Source organism: Anser anser (assembly GCF_964211835.1).
Source record: "Anser anser genome assembly, chromosome: 3".
Classification (NCBI taxonomy): Eukaryota; Metazoa; Chordata; class Aves; order Anseriformes; family Anatidae; genus Anser; species Anser anser.
In genome coordinates, this window is record NC_139722.1 from 92,083,511 (window position 1) to 92,101,113 (window position 17,603).

The following is a 17,603-nucleotide window of genomic DNA, read 5'->3' on the forward strand; positions in this document are numbered from 1 at the left end:
TGTAAGCCATGCCCTTAAATAGAGCAATTAGTCCTCTGCCACAGGTGAAAAAGGAGGGAAGAGGGGACAGGTTTAGCCTCCTGGATAAGCTCTAAAAATGTGTGTCACAGGCAGGAGGTGCATGGTCTGGTATCGATACTTGCAGGGATGCACGAGCAAGCCCACACTGTCCCTGGGAGAATAAGCTGCTTGGCTGCTAAAACTCTCTTTCCAAGGAGCTGTACTGGAAGTCTCAGAAGCGTTAGTTTTTTGTTGTGATCTCTCAGTCTATAAATGACAGCTGTAATCATTACTGTTCCCTGTTACTCACGTGCCACTGTAGGCTGCTCAGGGTGCCCCGATTGCAGAGCCTGTGCTCTGCACGTGCAGTCAGCCAGCTACAGCCCTGCACAACCTGCAGCGAGCTCTGATCCCCTCCCCGTGGTCAGCCCCTGGAGGGGTGTGTGTGACAACAGGAGAGAGAAGGGGAAGGCAAAACACTGAAATGCTGATAAGGCTCCTGTTCTCGTTCCCTTCAAGCACGAGGTAACACCAGACCACTGAGATGCTATTGCATGAGCAAGTAAAATCTCCCCAGATCTATTTTCTGCTTGGAAAGTGGAAAGAAATAAACAGGCAGAAGGCTTCAGACAACAGTAATATGCATGGGGGCTGTGGTGGGCACTTCAGATTATTTTTTCCTTGCTACTTCTATGTTTTTTTCCCGGAGGAAGAGTTCTATGACTTGAAGAACGAGCCTGTTCAGGGCCACTTGCTCTCTTGCCTCCCCACTTCCAGCCCCTGTGGCAATGGACTCCCTTCTGCTGGACACGTCCCACAGCTTCCTCTGCCATGGAGCAGCAGAGCCCGTAAGTCTCCTCCACCCCACTTCCCAACCCTGTCCTCACATCCCTGCAGCAAGAGGGCAGATCACCACCTCCCTCCCGGCAGCTCCGTAAGAGAGCACCGCAATTTTTTCCTGGAGCTGAGGTGAGCTTGCTCAGGATCAGGAGCTGGAAGCTCTCTGGGATGGCAGAGTCTTTTGCCATTAAGCTCTCTCACTCATTGCAGAGTAGATCCAGATAGATCAAACGTTGTCTCTACTTACAGAGGGCACCAGCGCACCTTTTATGTCTGCTATGAAAGCCAGTTCTCTGTGGCCTTTTTTCTGCTTAGACATTGACTGGGGAAGAATATGTTTGCTTTATACAGGAGTGCATATAATGTGAAAACATTGCATCATTTTCTCTTGTTTACATTTTAACCGAGAAAAAAAAAAAAAATTGGGAGAGGGTTTTTTCATGAGGGTTGTCACATTTTCCTGGACCTTTGGCAAATGTAAAGCTTCAGTCAAGGCAAGTGTTGGTGAGGTGAAAAACAAAACCAGCCTAACAGCCCCCACTGCTGATGGCCCCTTGCCCCAGCAGCGTAGGGCAGGCTGAGTGGGAATCCCTACAGAGCCGCGCCGTGCTCACGCACGTGAACCCTGCAGGATGCGGGCACGGGAAAGGAGCTGTGGTTTAATTGCTCCCAGAGGTGGTGCCTTTTGGGATGGGGACAAGGCCGGGAGTGACAGGTGAGGAAAGATTTATTAAATGAAAAAGCGATGTCTGAAACTTGATGCACTGCAATGAGACTTAACAAGCTTTGGGCCTAGCCTGGAACTGCCACGTGTCTGTACAACTGACAGGGCTTAAATTCAAGCCCAGAGAAATGAACTCCTGAGCTACCTTGGAAGGAAACATTTATTTTCTTACCATCAATCTTTGCATTCAAGGCACCTGTCTGTCAAGCCTTGCCATGGCAGTGTCCCCCTGTACCACCCCTCTCAAAAGACACTGATGGTCTCTGAGGGTCTGCCCTGAGGGACATGGCCAAGACAAAGGGCACCCTCCAGCATCAAGGCAAAGAAATGACCAAGTGGAAGGAGATCTCTACATTTCTGTGCATGGATGGAGCCACACATCCATACGGAATGGCTGAGGCACAGCAGAGCAGCAAGGGCTGCCCCAGGAGTGAACAAGGTAGGACTGCAGACCCTCAGGCCTTGGAAGAAGGAGGGCATGTGCAGACTCAGACACTCACCTCACCACCTCACTGTAACAAAGTGCCTCAAGCTCCCGCTGAAGCTAACACATGCCTGCTATCAATATCGTCTTGTTTTTCACTGGTGGAGGGGCGCATACCAGCTAGAAGTCCCTTTAAGACAGTAGGAAATAAAACAACACCAAGAAAAATATCATCCTTCTGCTGCTCAGAGTTTGGTTTGCTCAGTCTTGATTTTGGTGCAACCTACATGACAAGAAGAAAAACCTCCCTCATCTGACAGCCTAAGGGCCAAAGCTTCTGCACAAGCACTTTATTCTTCCCTGGGAACAAGATTGTCACGCAAACACAACTGCCTCCTGGAAGCTCCCGGAGCTGCGAGGGCATAAGTATTCAGCAAATAAGCACACATCTATACATAACAAATCTGCATCTATTCAAGGCGAAGCCAGGCCGCTGGCTATCCACATAATACTGCATTCATGCCTACACAAACCACTGTCATATTGCTGGCACTTTCATGCGATCTCGGAGCCGTACAACTAAATCTGTATAAAATCAGATAATCCGCTCTGAAGGGAAAGCAGAGAAATTGAATGCAGCTTGGTGGGGGAAGGTAAAAGAAGGCTGCAGGAAAAAAAAAAAAAATAATTAATTAAATTAAATTAAAAGAAATGTGAGCATATTCAAATGACTATGGCATTCTTGTGGAGCTCTAGCAGGAGAAAAAGGAAGAAATGACACCCTTCTATGGTAACTTATACAGCCGGTCACCTATCTCCCCCATTTCCTCTTGCTCAGTTAAACGCTGGCTCCATCATTTCCCATTTTATCTATATTTAATTGGGTCTGCTCTATCTTCTGATTTCTTTACTGTTTTGACCAGTTTGCTCTTGCAGACACCCCTGATAACTGCCAATAGCTAGCACCGAGGTAAACAGTGTAAGGAAAGGATGAAAATAGAGCAAACTTTTCCCAGTGACGCTCTCCTCCCTCCAGCAATCTGCTGTTTAGAAGTTCCCTGTGACATTTGCATTTAAAAATAGCCTGGGACAGAATTTATTCTCTAACTTTTTCTAACATTTGGCTGCCTTCTGTGCATGGAGCTTAGGGAGAGCGTGGCCAGGCAGCGGCAGAGCCGGGAACTACTCACTACCTGGGCTGTGATTTGCATGAGAAGGAGCAGCACTGACACACGGTGCATTTACTTAGGTCACTTTGGAGGTGAGCAGATACCTGGCAACTTCGAAGCGAGGGGGAAACTGGAATTCAGATGGAGTACCCAGGCTGCAGACGCACTCAATTAATTTCATTAGACAAGGGATCCCCCCCAGGCTAAAAGGCTTCAAAGTGGCAGGGGAGATAAATTATCCTTCCAATTCAGACTCATGGCCACCCTTCGCTCGGGAGCCTGCTTGGATTATTATTAATTTTTCCCCCCTCAGTAACAGTGAAAGATGTCTGCAAATATATTCAGGAAGAGGGAACATTTCCAGAATATAAACTCTGAGCTTTCCCTTGATTGCTTTCAGACTTGCTCCTGTAACTTCCTCAATTCCCCCCTCCCTGCCCAAGCCTATCAGGTTTTTCTTGATGTTTCTGAGGACTTGTTTAAAAAGGCTGCCAGACATAATACTGCCTCATCATTTCCTCCACTAGATGAATTACTTTTGGGGGGCCAGAGTACAGTGATTTTCCCTGACCTTACAAAGGGACAGAGATAAATAGCCTTAAAGGGAAAAAGTTAGCGTTCTGCCATAAGATGACATCAAACCACTTGGTAAAGCACAAATTGATCTGAAGTTAGGAGGACAGCATAGATGTGGAATGACAATCAATATCTGTAGGAAGGTATTGTCCCATTTTTCAAGGCACAGAAAAATTCACCTGCACTGATGCACAAGCTATATCTAAACATATTTCTCCTGCAGATGGTCTAGGATTAAAGCAGTGGGAAGTTAAAGACAAGAGAGGGAGGGTTTTTTTTTCAGAAGCTTCATAAACTTCTTCCTTTGTATTTCATGATGAGACAAACCCTGGGGGAGAAGAGGGTGAGATTCTCATCCTGTTCTGGCTGCCTGACGCTCAGAGCAAAGGCCAGGCCAGGACTAGTGGGCTGGCATGGCTCCCCTGCTGCCAGCATGATACCAGGCAGGGGGAGATGGCTCCCGGTGAAAGCGATGTGGAGAAAGACAGGAGGGCAAGAGAGGGCTGTGCTCTTGCCTCTGCAGGGCTGTGATGATACCAGCAAGTGCCGGAGCCCTGAGGGCAGCCCTGCCAGCTCTCCCTCTGCCGTAGGTGAGTAAACCAAAGCAGCCACCCTGTCCTCTTCTCTGTATGGCTGATACCTCACCTGCTTGGCAGCAGCTGCTCTGTCCCACCTTGCTGCAGGAGACCAGCAGGGCAGCCTGGAGGAGGTTAGTTATGTCCCTGCTTTCCCTGTGGGAACAATGGGACACAAAACCCAACTGTTCTGGCTTGCAGTCCTGCTTATCCCCCCTTCCCTCAGACTGAGTGTGTGCAATCTGCAGGGAACCTTGAAATGGGGGTCAACTTTGCATTAGTCACATGTACATCACATCAACATCCACTATGCTATGAAAGCACCACAATAATTTTGTTTTATTTTTTTAATCCTATGAGCTAGGTTGCTGCTGAGGTGGGAAAGCAAAGCAGTTCCACCACGCATAACTTGGCCAGCCCTGTACCATTGCTTTAGACTGTGCCCAGGAGGAGGTCTAGCACGTAGGCAGGTTCCAGAAATCGAATGGTTCAGCTGAAGATCAAAGAGTAAAGACCAGGAGAGAAGGGGAGCAGAGCTGAAGAGGGACTGAGCAACAGCAGGCAACAGGAATTAGCTTCCCAAGTCACAGACAGACCATGCAGCAGAGGATGCCACAGCACTAGGGATCAGCATCTTTCCCAGCAGTCAGCTTCAGCTTCACTTCTGCTCCTGGGGGAGGCAAACCCAGGCAGTGCCCTCGAGCCTGGTGTCCCCGCGGGAGGAAGGGAGAAGTGGCCGCAGCGGCTGCTGCATTCTGCCAGCAGATCTGTTGTCTGCGGCCCGGCCTCCCTGGGGCATCCGCACACGGCCGCACATATATGCATGCACACACGCGCACAAACGCCGAGGATAAGCTGCCATACATTAATAGTGCTATTAGTAATATGTAATGGAATTGTCAAAGCCGCCCAACGCTGGCATAATAGGTAATTCTTCATCATTAACAGGAACTGCCAGCAGAACAGCTACCAGCATCCAAATGTTTAATTTTCAGACTGAGGAAACACAAAGCTCTCAGTGGGCTGCTCAACACGGAGGTGACCCCGTGGCCAGTAACTCTTGGAGGCATCAAGGAGGTGTCACTGGTGGAGAAAATTGCAAACTCGTATCGACCAGATCAGAGCTAATCACCAGACCCCAAAGTGAGACCTCACTAAGGTGGGAAGAAGTTACACTTACAGTAAAAATGAAAAATCATGAACACTTTCCTCACCTTGTCCATGCCTCCTGGTCATGGCCAGGACAGCGACATGGCAGTACTGGGACACCTGCATTGCCAGCTCAGCAGTCACAGGTAGCTCAGCAGCAGAACTGCCTGGCAAACCTAAATACATCACACAGTCCTGTAGGGAACAGGATTGTACTGCTCCGTCTCCCACCCCGCTGGATTGATTTCCTCTGCCCTGTTTAAACCTCTCCTGGATATGCACCAGGAAGACAGAGACAAGGAGAGGAGAAGGTAATGCTCCACTTAGCAGTACTCTGGGTATGGATATTTGTTTCTTCTTCTCTTAGTTGCTCCCTCCTGCTCATATTCATAGAAGCAGGGATACAATTGATCTGAGAATGAAAAGGGCAAACATATTTACCTGGCTTTTTGAAATGCAGCTGGTAGCATCACAGGACATGTAAGATGGGTCCAGGCACCTTCTGGAATAGCTGGTGAGAGAAAGTAAAGAAAAAGAAGAGGGGTAAGTTGTACTTAGCCAAGGGAAGTCACTAAATTATAGAGCTGGCTAAGTACTTTATATCAAAGCCATTTTACAGAAAAATACACGTTTGTCCAGAGAAATATAATTTTCTTTATGTTTTAAGAGAGTTATTGTAAACATACTGGACAATTTCCAAAAAAGAAGAAGGAAAAATAAAAAAGAAAGTGGTTGTTTTGTAAACCAAAGCATTTTTAGTTTATTGGAAAACAATAAATTTCATGGCAGACACTGCAATGTTGAGGTTTTACAGATCGTGTGTGAAAAACAGTTGACAGTTTTGACTCATTCTTTGCCCTTTAGCTCTCTACAGGACCCAGTTCTGTTCCCAGGCCCACACAGATGGCTTCAGGAAGGGTGTATCCATAGCGTAAGCAACAAAAGCACATCCCACCGTCTCGCCTCCCCACCTGTGTGCAATCTGTGGTCCCTACATGTTTGGGGGCACAAGCTATGGGGAGGAAGAATGGCAGTGACAACACGTCACTGGTGGTAGTCACAGCAGGGATGCTGGGGTGGGAAGGTACAGACTGGCCAGGGTGAAAACAGGTGGAGGAGCGCGGAAGGAAGGAAGGAAGGAAGGAAGGAAGGAAGGAAGGAAGGAAGGAAGGAAGGAAGGAAGGAAGGAAGGAAGGAAGGAAGGAAGGAAGGAAGGAAGGAAGGAAGAAGCCAATCACTGAGTTTCCTCAAGTGCAGAAAGACAAAACTAAGGATGAGACAAAGAGAGAGTCCCGCTGCACCCCATCTCAACAAGCAAAACCTGAAGCTTGGCCTTTTGCCATTTAGAAATTAACAGGTGCAGTAAAAGGGCAGAACTGTGGCTGGCAATGGAACTAGAAGCATTGGAACAGGAGCAGAACTGAGACAGGCAGCGTGCCAGGTTGTTCAAATGTTCTGGGGGCTTGTTTCAAGCAGTGAAGGAAGGTGCTGGTGGAGCAGCTCTTCTAGGCTTGATTGCAGTCAGCAGGTAGCTGGTAGTTAAAAATCTCAGCTGGAAAGTCATTTGGGTGCAGATAATTCAGAAATGTTGGCACCCTTTGTTCTTTGGGAGCTAGGCAGAATTAGCAGGAGCCCAAAGGAAATGCAGGCTCTCCCTCCTACACTCCAACAAACTCAGCAACACGGCAGATGAGGTCTCCTGAGAAGGGAATTTCTGCATGGAGGAGTGGAAGAAAATTGGCAGTTACAGAGAAAGACCATGTTAAAGCACAATGGTAACCTATCCTATTGTGCTAGAAAGATGGGAAGCAGAGTAAGTGACCATTATAGCTGCATCAAGAGCTCTTTAGGGACCTGAAAATCAAAAAGAAATTACAGCAGAAGTGAGAACTAGACCACATAGCTAAGGACCAGCGTAAAAGAATAATAGAGGCATAAAAATCAGAATGGATAAAGCACAGAATTAATTACAATTAGTAATGGGCATCAGACCACAATAAAAGTGCTAAGGTATCAGCAGAGGCAGAAGAAAAGAGAACATGCAGTCTACTACTTAATAGAAAAAGTGGAAACAGAGGCTGATATAGAGTAGGATGCAGTAGCCTCATCCATCTCTGCTTCAGACTTCATAACATACTTCAAAAATTAATTCCAACAAGGAGACAGAAACGCGAGCCAGAGCACAGAAAAAAAAAATAAAAATCTTGAGATAAATGAGATATGGTCAAATTATCAGTGCCTTCTGAAATCCACCCTCAAACATTGAAGGTACCCGCTATAGAAATCTCTGATCCATTCAGAAATTATCCCTGAAATTCATGATATATCAGTGATCCCAGAAGATTCAAGAAGGGCAAATATAATATCTTTATTTAAAATAAGGCAAAAGGAAATCAGTGAAAAACACATACTAGTTAACTCTCCCTGGAAAAATACTAGAACAGACTATTACCTGATCAATATATAAAAACCCAAAGGAAAACAAATGGATAAAAAAACAACTCAACATAATGAATTTATCAAGAAAAAAAAAAACATTTCAGTTATTCATTTCAACAAAATGAACATTGAATCAGTTGTTCATTTCTGAGCAAACTAATTTTGTTCTTTGACAAGGTAACTAGCTTTGTGGGTAAGGAAGAAGTGGTAGAAATATGTTTTAGCACAGCTTTCAATATTGTCCCACATGGCCACAAGCAAATTAAGTCAGTACAGCCTAGCTTTTCAGTACTTTGGCTTTTGGGGTCCTTGTTCATAACTGGTCGTAAATTCTCTTGCAAATACTGTCTGGATTTACTATCAGACTTTTAATAGGAAGGGGGAGTGCTTCCTTGGATCAAGTGCAGATCATGTTCTGTGGCTTTGCAGCTCATCAGCAATTCAAAGTTCATAATGTGGAAGGCACTGGCCTACATGAAATTCCCTATAACTGCAATTAGATAGGGAAAAAAAATACTAGTGGTGAACTATTGGTGTAAGATTTCTTGTGAATCCTGGAAGAATCTGTCCTCATCCTGGCTCTGTTGCAGGTTTTTACAGTAACTTGAGTAACGGAAGACAGCATGAATTACAAAATCTGCAGATCAGTCCAAGGTAAGAGGACATTTGTAGAACAGGACCTGAATTCGAAACTATCTCAGTAAATTGGAGAAATGGTATGAAATCAACAAGCCATAATTCAATAAATCCTTCAATAAAATATTAAACTAGGAAAGAAGAAAACAAATACCGAGACTTCAGACAGGGAATGACTGGTAAGTTAAAGGTATTTGTTTGAAATTACAGTGAAATACAAACTCAAGATGAACACAGTCTCATTTTTGCAACCGTTATTGTGTGTCATCTCCAAAACCAAGGGGAAATTTTTCTGTGCTGCTCCACATCACTGAGGCTGGGCTGGTGTCTTTTATTCAGGTCAGTGCACCAGCCATGAGGATACTAAGAGAAGAAATGTAGAAGACAGCAACAATAAAGACAAAGGCTAAGGAAGTGGCACGAAAGTTGGTGGTGAAGGGCACAGCATTGTTTGGTCTAAAAATAAAAATTAAAAAAAAAAAAAAAAAAAGGAAACTTTTAGAAAAAGGTCAGTGGTCAGCTGCTCACCATGTCCAGGGGAGAAAGCAGAACAAAAACCAAAAATAAACAAAACCAAAAACAGAACACTAAATTTGGTGCTAAAAAGACTGGATTTGAAAACTGGGAAATCCTTTGTTAAGGGTGAGTCCATCACGAAGGACAAAAATACTGCCCCTCTTTTCCATTGCCACCTTCTTGTTTGCAAACCAGTGGGTGCTCCCTGCAGGGCTGGAGAAGTGTTTTGTGGTGTGCACCATGCACCAACAGGAGACAAGTGGTGGGCTTGTGGACCACTCTAGGCACTGAAGGTGCAAAATCACAAAGTTCAGACAAAGAGAAAGTGGCCAATGTCTTCCACAATGGGGGAGAAACACGTCTGAAGACCAGGGCCATGGGGCAGCCATGGGACCGCTGGCTAGCCAGGCCAAAGGGACACTGCCTGAGCAGGACCTGGGCAAACCCTGGTGTCACCATGTCAGCACCTCCCCTGGGCATGGCATCATCTGCAGATTCCCAAGCATTGCCTAACACCCAGCGTTAAAATTTGTCACCACATGTATTCGAGTGAGTCAACATTTCTTTTTTCTATTTTTGAATGATAACTCGAAGAAATTGACTTTTTTCCCCTTTTTTGGTGCTTGAAAATAAATAATTAATAAATTTAAAAATGCGCATTCTTTCATCATTTCTGATGTAGACCTCAGTGGAGGATTAGATTCACTCCTCTATTATTTTCCCTTCATTCAACTGAGGGGGAAGAAAAAAAAAAAAAGATGATGGAAATGAAATGAGCGGAAGAACAGGAAAGAGAAATTTCAAACAGTTGGAACTAAAAACCTGGTATCATTAATTTTCAAAGATGGCAGTCAAACAAGAAATGCAAAATAAATAATGTTGTTCACTTTTTCTTAATTAAGGAAAAAAAAAAAAAAGACTAATACTTCCAGTATTTTTCATGAAAGCTTAACTGGATATCTTTCACCATCTCCGTACATGTTAGCCCTTCATCTGCTTCAAGAGCTGAGATTACCCAGCCCTGCCACCAAGGACGAGAAGTGCAGATGTCACAGGTCCCTCTCCATGACATGCTCCCCTCAGCTTCCTCGAAACCCAGCTGAGACTTTCTGGCAGCAATATGGTAGATATTTTTTGCCATCATTCTGTATTGGTTTGGTCACCCTATTAGCAACAATATAGTTCCTCATCAGAGCCAATGCATCGTCTTTGATCATTGTCCTAGTTTACATTTCTCGTGTCTTTTATTCACATATCACAACCCTCATTATTAAACACATTTCCAAACTTTCATCTCCCAAAGGTCAGAGAGGGAATAACGGGGAAGTTGGAATTTAACAAGATTTGGCACTAAGCTTTGATTTATTGAATCAAAGGCAGGCGGGAAGGCGCGCAGAGAAAGGAAAGGGCAGGAGAGGAGCAGCACACAACAATAATTTGCAAAGATCTTAGGTGCCAGTGAAACCTTACTTGTTAATGACTGGCTGCTTTCTGTGATATTGATGGTGAGGAGAAACCTCCCCACCCTCCTGGCTTCCTCCAGCATGAGGAGTCCAGCCGGGAGCTGAGGTGGAGCCCAGCAAGCAGCTTGAGGGCTCTCACCTGCCCAAGGTGCGGATGCTGTCCCATGGGAGGGAGACACCACAGGCACACACTCCCTCTTATCACCTCCTGCTCCTCCCTGCTGTGATTTCCCCCTCTGACTAACAAAGTGACACATGGAAGAGCACCACCAAGCAGCCCACAGGGAAAGGACCCCCCCAGGGCACCCCAGGCAGTGAATGAAATAGGGCTACACGAGGGGTGCTCAGATGGGGCAAGACGGGGTGCCCGCTCCCCAACACTCTCCCAGCTCCCCGGCAAGGTTGTTGCTGGCCCTGAACAGCTGAAGATGGTGTTTTTGACATGAGTCCGTCCTCCAGAAATGTGCCAGAAGAGCAGCAATGGTTAAGGCGCCATACAAGCATCTTGCTTCTCTCCTGGTAGGAGTGGGTGCTCCCCACAAAAGCTTCGGACTTCGGCCAGCCCTTCTGTAGAGTAAGGATGCCAAAACCGAGCCCTACTTGTAAATGCTGCCTGCTCCAGCTAAAGGAGCAACAAAACCCGTGGCTGCCCCACAGCTTTGAAGCCATCAGTATAGAGGGGACAGCCGCCAGAAGCCCACTGCGGGGCGGCAGAGCAAGTCAGTGTTGGTGCTCCCTCTTGTACAGCTGTCAGCCAAGGAAGAATAACAACAGCTCTATCCACATCAGCCCTCCAGCTGTTAACTCCTGCAGATACACAAATGCTTTGCAAAAGGCAGACGCATTTGACAATTCACAGATACCTACCCAAGACACCAGAGGTACAGGCAACCAGCCTGCATGGCAAAAGAAGAAGGAAATAAGCATAAATTCATCAAAAGCTTTGAGATACTCTGCACAAACTTACTAACTATATGCGAAAGATAAAGGATAGACTGATCGCGGGCAGAGATGGCATTACTGCTCCTTGTGTTGTCCCTGTTTACTGGATAAACAAAGGACTCCTGTAGATAAACAAAAGATTGTGATTCTAGCACTTTTCCCAGTGCCCGATTTGGAGATAAACACACAGATGAAAAGGGTTTCTTAGAAAAAGCTGGACTGTTTTGGCTCTTGGCACTGGAAATGATAGGGATTTGTGTCAGTGGGGCATTAATCCTTTATAAATGTTTTTTTAAATAATACATGTGCCCTGAAAAAGTATGTGAAGATTGCTTTATCAAACTGAGATCTAAATTTAAAGACTTATTTGGGGAAAGGCATCACTTATTAAGCTGTTGCCAACAAACCCCCAGTCCCAGCTTTGGCTTCTGAAATTCCAAGCCAGCAAACTCTGTTCAGCATCCTTCTCTTCAGCACCATCTACAGTCTGCCTTCCTAAGCACGCCCCAACCCTCACCAGGTGAGAGGGACACTCCAGGTGGCAGAAGCAGACCTTGTGTGATCTAACAGACTACATCTGCATTTCAGACACTGAGTCTTCCTGTCCCTCACTGGGGTTGTGGGGTCCTTTGGCAGCGGGCACATGGGGCTGAGGACTACCTGTGCCCACCTTTAGTCCACCCGTAGTTTAATGAAGCCACAGACCAACAAAGATTGATTAAGGTCTGGTACCACTGGGAATTGATCCAGATGGGGACGTAGCATGGATGGATCTTCTACCTACCACTAAGCCATACTGGTGATTCTCCTTTATCCCTGGCATGACCAGAGGGAACTGAGGCCTCCTTTTCCTAGAGAAGAAGCCTCTGGGCAGAGGATGCATTTGGGGATCTCCAAGTGCTTGGGCTTTACCCCCACCAGACTGGAGGAAGCACTAGCCCCGTTTTATTCTCCAGGGATCAGAGCAGTCAGCACCCAGCCTCCTGAAACAAGGTGGGGAGCAGAGCTTCAAGGCTTTGCACTGCAGGACCTAAACCCCTTTCTTGTACTGCCGCAGGCGCTGCCCTGGCCCAGGGCTTGCTGACAGCACCAAGCACCTTAATTTCCCTGCTCAGTGACAACACTTTTGACAGCTTTTGCTATCAAATGAACAATCTCAGACCCCCCCAAAAAAATAAATATATATATATATATATATAAATAAAATAAAGCATTAAAAATAGAGACAGAAAAAGAGAAAATCCTGACATGGCCTAATTTGAGGTCTAACACCAAACAAGTCTGCAATAAATTGGAAATTTTCTTCACATAGCAGAGATCAATAAATGTAATTATTTGGACTTAAACCTCATGAATTCTGAAGAGCTTCTCAGATTACTTGGAGAATAAGTGCTGTTTTATACGATGTCAAAGCTGATCAGAATAACAACGCTTACAGCAAAGACCCCATCAAGAGGAATGAAACCTTACAGTATCTCACTGTGCCTCATGCTTCTTAAAGGAACATTACCAGGGCAGAAATCACGTTAAAAGAATTGATGTCTCCTCTCTCAACTTATTAACAAAGCAAGCTGGGCTTGTAAACCTCTCATTGTTGCAGTCTACATCTCTTATCTTAAACCTAACACATTTTTCAAATTTCGTTTGTTCCCCTCGGAGAGTCTGGCTGTTCAGCTTTTATGCTTTTCTTCGAGATGGATGGTGAAGTTAGGTGGGACCGACTGGCAGAGATGGGGCCCAACTCCAAACTGTATTTCCACAGACCTGTGTTCTGGGATTTGAGAAGAAATAGGATCAGCACCTAACTCACCCTTGGTACTGGAAAATTAAAACGTCAGCAGGAAGCTAAGTCAAACATAGGTTTGGTCTGTTTCCAGGACCTTCTATGTACGCTGGTGTGAATCAGGGGTAATTCCACTAAAGTCAAGTTACTGCTCAGCTGGAAAACTGGCATTAGAGGAGAATTTCTCAGGCCTTAGGGTTGAATCCCTTTCACTTCCCATTAATCCTCTGCAGTTCTCCGGCACTGCACAACGTGGCTGCACTGAGCTCACAGCAGTACAGCAGAAAGTCTGAAACAAATTCATCCCCAGCAGCAGCCTGAAAGCCACGAAATCTATGCATTTTAACCAGGGCTACGTTTCGGAGCCAAAATCCCATCCTTAGAGATCAGAGCATTTAGACCGCACTTGCCTCAGATGCAGCAAACAGGATTTTAACCTATTTAGATGGCACCCAACCTCAACTAAGCAGAAAAAAAACAGCTCAGGTTGTGAGCCCAGACCACTCCTTGCTGACAAACCTACGTGTCCATCCCCACTCACCACTCCTGGGCCCTGGCACCCACAAGCCACCACCAGTGCTCCGGGGGACTGATAGATGTGCTGTTTGGTGTCCTGTGGCCATGGCTCGAGCCCTGTCCACCAGCTCTGCTTCCCATGCTGAAGGATGTTGCCTGATGGTCCCCTGGTTCAACGAGCAGGTCTGCACCGACTGCCAAGGGATGCTGGCTCTCCCTTTGTCACCTTCTCCTCTCCTCCCTGCAGGAGATGGCTGCAATACACCCATCCCCATCTAGAAGCAAGAGGCTAAGATCCCCCTTAGGATCGTGTCTTGGGGAACTGCTCTGATCCAGAAGATCAGGGGCAGGTGAAGAGCCCATGCACATAAGACACGATGGTTTCTGTGGTCTCCAAAGAGATTCACCAGGGCAAAGTTTTAATTAGCTTCCTCAGGTAGCAGTGTACTCATGGTGACACAAGGCTCAAGGTGGGTGCAAACTGCCTTTTTTTCTGACTTGACTTTTTCTGCAGTAGTCAAGTGAAACTAACTTAGATTTGTTTTTAACAGCAAATACAACATTACAGCCACTGGTAGGGCTCTAGTGTAGATTTACACATATTCCAGGACAAGAGCTGACAAGATCTGAAACACTCAAAAAGAGACCCTGGCTTTTATAGATCTCATTAGGCAAGCTTCATGCCATGCTATGTGTAAAGGGTGTTCTTTTCCGCTTAACTAAAACACATGGGAAAAAGTGCTTCCCAGTCCTCTGGCTAGAGCCCAAAGAAGCTGTCACTCCACACATCTGAAGGCTTCATGTGCAGTGACAGGGGCTGGTCAGCAGAGGCATGAAGTTGCAATTATGCCAGCAAGTCTTGCTGGTGGAAATACAGACTCTCTTCGGTTTTCTCAACCTGTGTCAGAGGCATTCCCAAACTAAAATAAGTGACAAAAATCCACAAAATCCATTTTTTTTACAGGTAGAATGGCATCATTGGCTTCATTCACCCTCCCCACTTGGCTGCAACGACAGAGCACATCCCTGTGAGACGAAGAAAAGGATGGAAACGCCTGGAATTCCCCACATTTCAGAAAGCAGGCTGGAAAAATCTTCAAAGGAAGAGTAGACATGAAGCAAACTAAGCAGTGCCCATTCATTTCCAGCCACCACAGGACAGGCCACCACACCAGGCTGCTATTGAAGATGCAGGCAGAGGAAAGGGAATCAATTTACTTTGTGCCAGAGTATTTATCTACCCCTGGGAAGTCCTTAATAGCTACGATACTGTGGTAGCTGATGGTGACCCTAATATCCCTTTCTCAAGACTGGACATATCTGCACATGCAAGTTTTACTTCCCGGAGTCAACACTCAAACCATCACCCAGGGTTCGCAAGGTAGCAAGGCTACACCCATGCTACCAGAAAACCCATATAACAAGGAGCTCTGTGAAATGCCCGCTGCTCTCTGGAACTTGGCTCCGGGACGCCCGAGTCTGTATTCAGCTCATTTCAGGTTTCTCATTCAAAAGTAGAACAGGGAATGCTCCTGCTTGTTTTAACTTCCTATAGCCCTTAACCTTAACCCCAATGTGCTTGGACACGAGGAGGTGGAGAGGTCAAGCAGGCATTTCACCCCTGTGACGCTAAAGCTGCCTGGTGTCCAAGCAGCTTCACCTGGCATCTGTTTATCCATTTCTATCAGCAACCTTTTCACTTTCTCCTCCCCAGTGCACACTGCTTCTGCTTTACATGATTAGTCGTGAAATTCGTGGTGCCCTTGTCCTCTCCCATGCACTACCACGGCCTTTAACCACTGCCAGGTGGAGGGGTCCTACCCTTCAGCACATCAAAGGCACCAAATTTAAGCACTCCAGTCAAACTCCTCCAGTTTTTACAGTGCTGTAAAAGTAGGGCTGCCCTAGACAGTTGGTACAGCATAGGTGGGAACAGCCCCTCCATGCAGAGACAACATGATGAGGGATTTTAGAAGGAAAAAAAAAAAAGAGAGAGAAAGAAATGTTAAAGCAAACTTACGAAAAAAAAGAGTGTCTAAGTAGATAACATTTCTCCACAAAACACTCTAGCAAAAGCATGCTGTTACTGGTGTCTCTGCTGGTTGCACTAACTGCTCTTCTGAGTCATCAGCTTATCGTCTACAAATGCCCCTGGTAAGTCAAACAGTCTGAAATGCTTGGTTACAAAAGCCCTCAGGAAGCGGGAAAACAAATAGGGTAAAGCAAAATTAATGGAAAGGAAAAGCTTTCTGATTTTATTTCAGTTTTAAAAAGAAGAGACCCAAAATGCCATAGATAACCAGACCAGGAACTTCCAGCCTTGTGCACTGCACCAGTTTTACCACATTGATCATATTCCCTCCAGACTTGGGCAAATGCCTCCTGTAACCAGGGAAATGGGAAAGACGGTCCACAACCTGACTGCCCAAAGCAAGCCCTTGACAGCCCAAGAGGAGCTGCAGAGCAAAGGTCTCATTCTTTTTTAGCGTGGCTGAAGTGGGAATTGGGTCCAAGGACTGACACAATCAATAACAACACTGATAAAATTAAAATGTGACAGCTGCTACCTGTCGTTAGACATTACATCTCATAGGATATCCACAAGGACGTCCAGCTGTGTGAAAGGGGTCAGCTTTCCCAAAACCTTGGAGATGGTGGGCGGGGGAAGAACATCCCACTTCTCCATATGCATGGTTCTTTCTGTTTCTGTTGTGGTTTTGTTTTTCTTTTTTCATCACCAAACAAGTAAATTGAGTTTTTCAGCAAATAATGACAGAGAATCATTGGGGGATAGATGTCAGTAGCATCTCTCTATGTGTGTGTTATGCTCTCCTTTCTATTATTTCTCTTCTACATCTTCTGTTTCAACCTGTCTGCATTACAGACAGATTCTGCGTTTTGTTCTGCGGAGATCATTACATTTGTAATTGGAAAGCTCAAGAAATTTTTCCCTCATCCCCTCCTCTCAGGAACAGCTGACAATAGAAACTTTGTTGTTAGATTGTCATTCAGATTCTGGGAAAGGAGAAACAGCTATGGAAACAACCTAGAATTTTTCTCTTTCTCTCCCTCCCTTGAAGTACAGTTAAGAGCTGACAAAGAGGTTGCATGAAAAGCCCTGAGTAACTGGGACCAGGGTGAGCACAGCAGTGGTAGGCAGAGACAGATGTCCTCATTGAGTGTGGTGCAAACTTATATCCAGCTGATGTTTAAATGCAGATGATTTTCTTCTTACAGTCCACTGCAGGCCACTTCTGCTCCAGGGTTCAGCTGAGAAGGAGAAACGTCCTTCAGCAGGGGAGTCTCCCATCCCTGCGATGCTGAAACCACAACAAGCACATCTGTTTCGTGGTGTCACCCCTCTCTGTGTTGTAGGACATCGTATAAGCGGGGATTGTTTGCATCTGGGAGCAATAGCTGCCATTTTGCCCTGTGTCTGTGCAAAGCGTGGCAGGGGCGACTTTGGCCACAGACAGGGTCTGCTGGATGCTCTTGGTCTGCCAACAGCTGTATTTCATCAACCTAAGTAATCGCAGTAACCATTAGTAATAGTGATGTGTATTTGGTATTCCTTCCATTACTGGTTACACCACCTGCAGCTAAAAGTCTCTGAGGGTATCAGTGGAAAAACAGAGCAGCAGTGGAGTCTGGAGAGGATCCTAATGGAAAGGTCTGCCCCAGGGGAGGGAAGGAAAAGAAATTCTCCTGGGTATAAAGAAGGAAAAGGTGGAATGGAAACAAAGGTATAGGAAAGTTTTCCACTTTATGAAGAAAAAAAGAAAAAAGAAAAAAAAAAAGATGAAATTAGGGCTTTAGAGCCATTTTTATGCAAACTACATTGAAAATTGAGG

At 45.7% G+C, this 17,603-nt stretch overlaps 1 long non-coding RNA gene across 2 annotated transcripts in view; it reads right to left on the minus strand.

Moving 5' to 3' along the window:
- The window catches only part of LOC310896321, a 93,314-nt gene that overhangs the window by 63,920 nt on the left and 11,791 nt on the right, over positions 1 to 17,603 (minus strand). For both annotated transcript variants that reach the window (XR_014581387.1, XR_014581388.1), the window contains one exon: positions 5,899 to 5,968. This is a non-coding gene — a long non-coding RNA (uncharacterized lncRNA). The remainder of the gene's footprint in view (positions 1 to 5,898; positions 5,969 to 17,603) is intronic.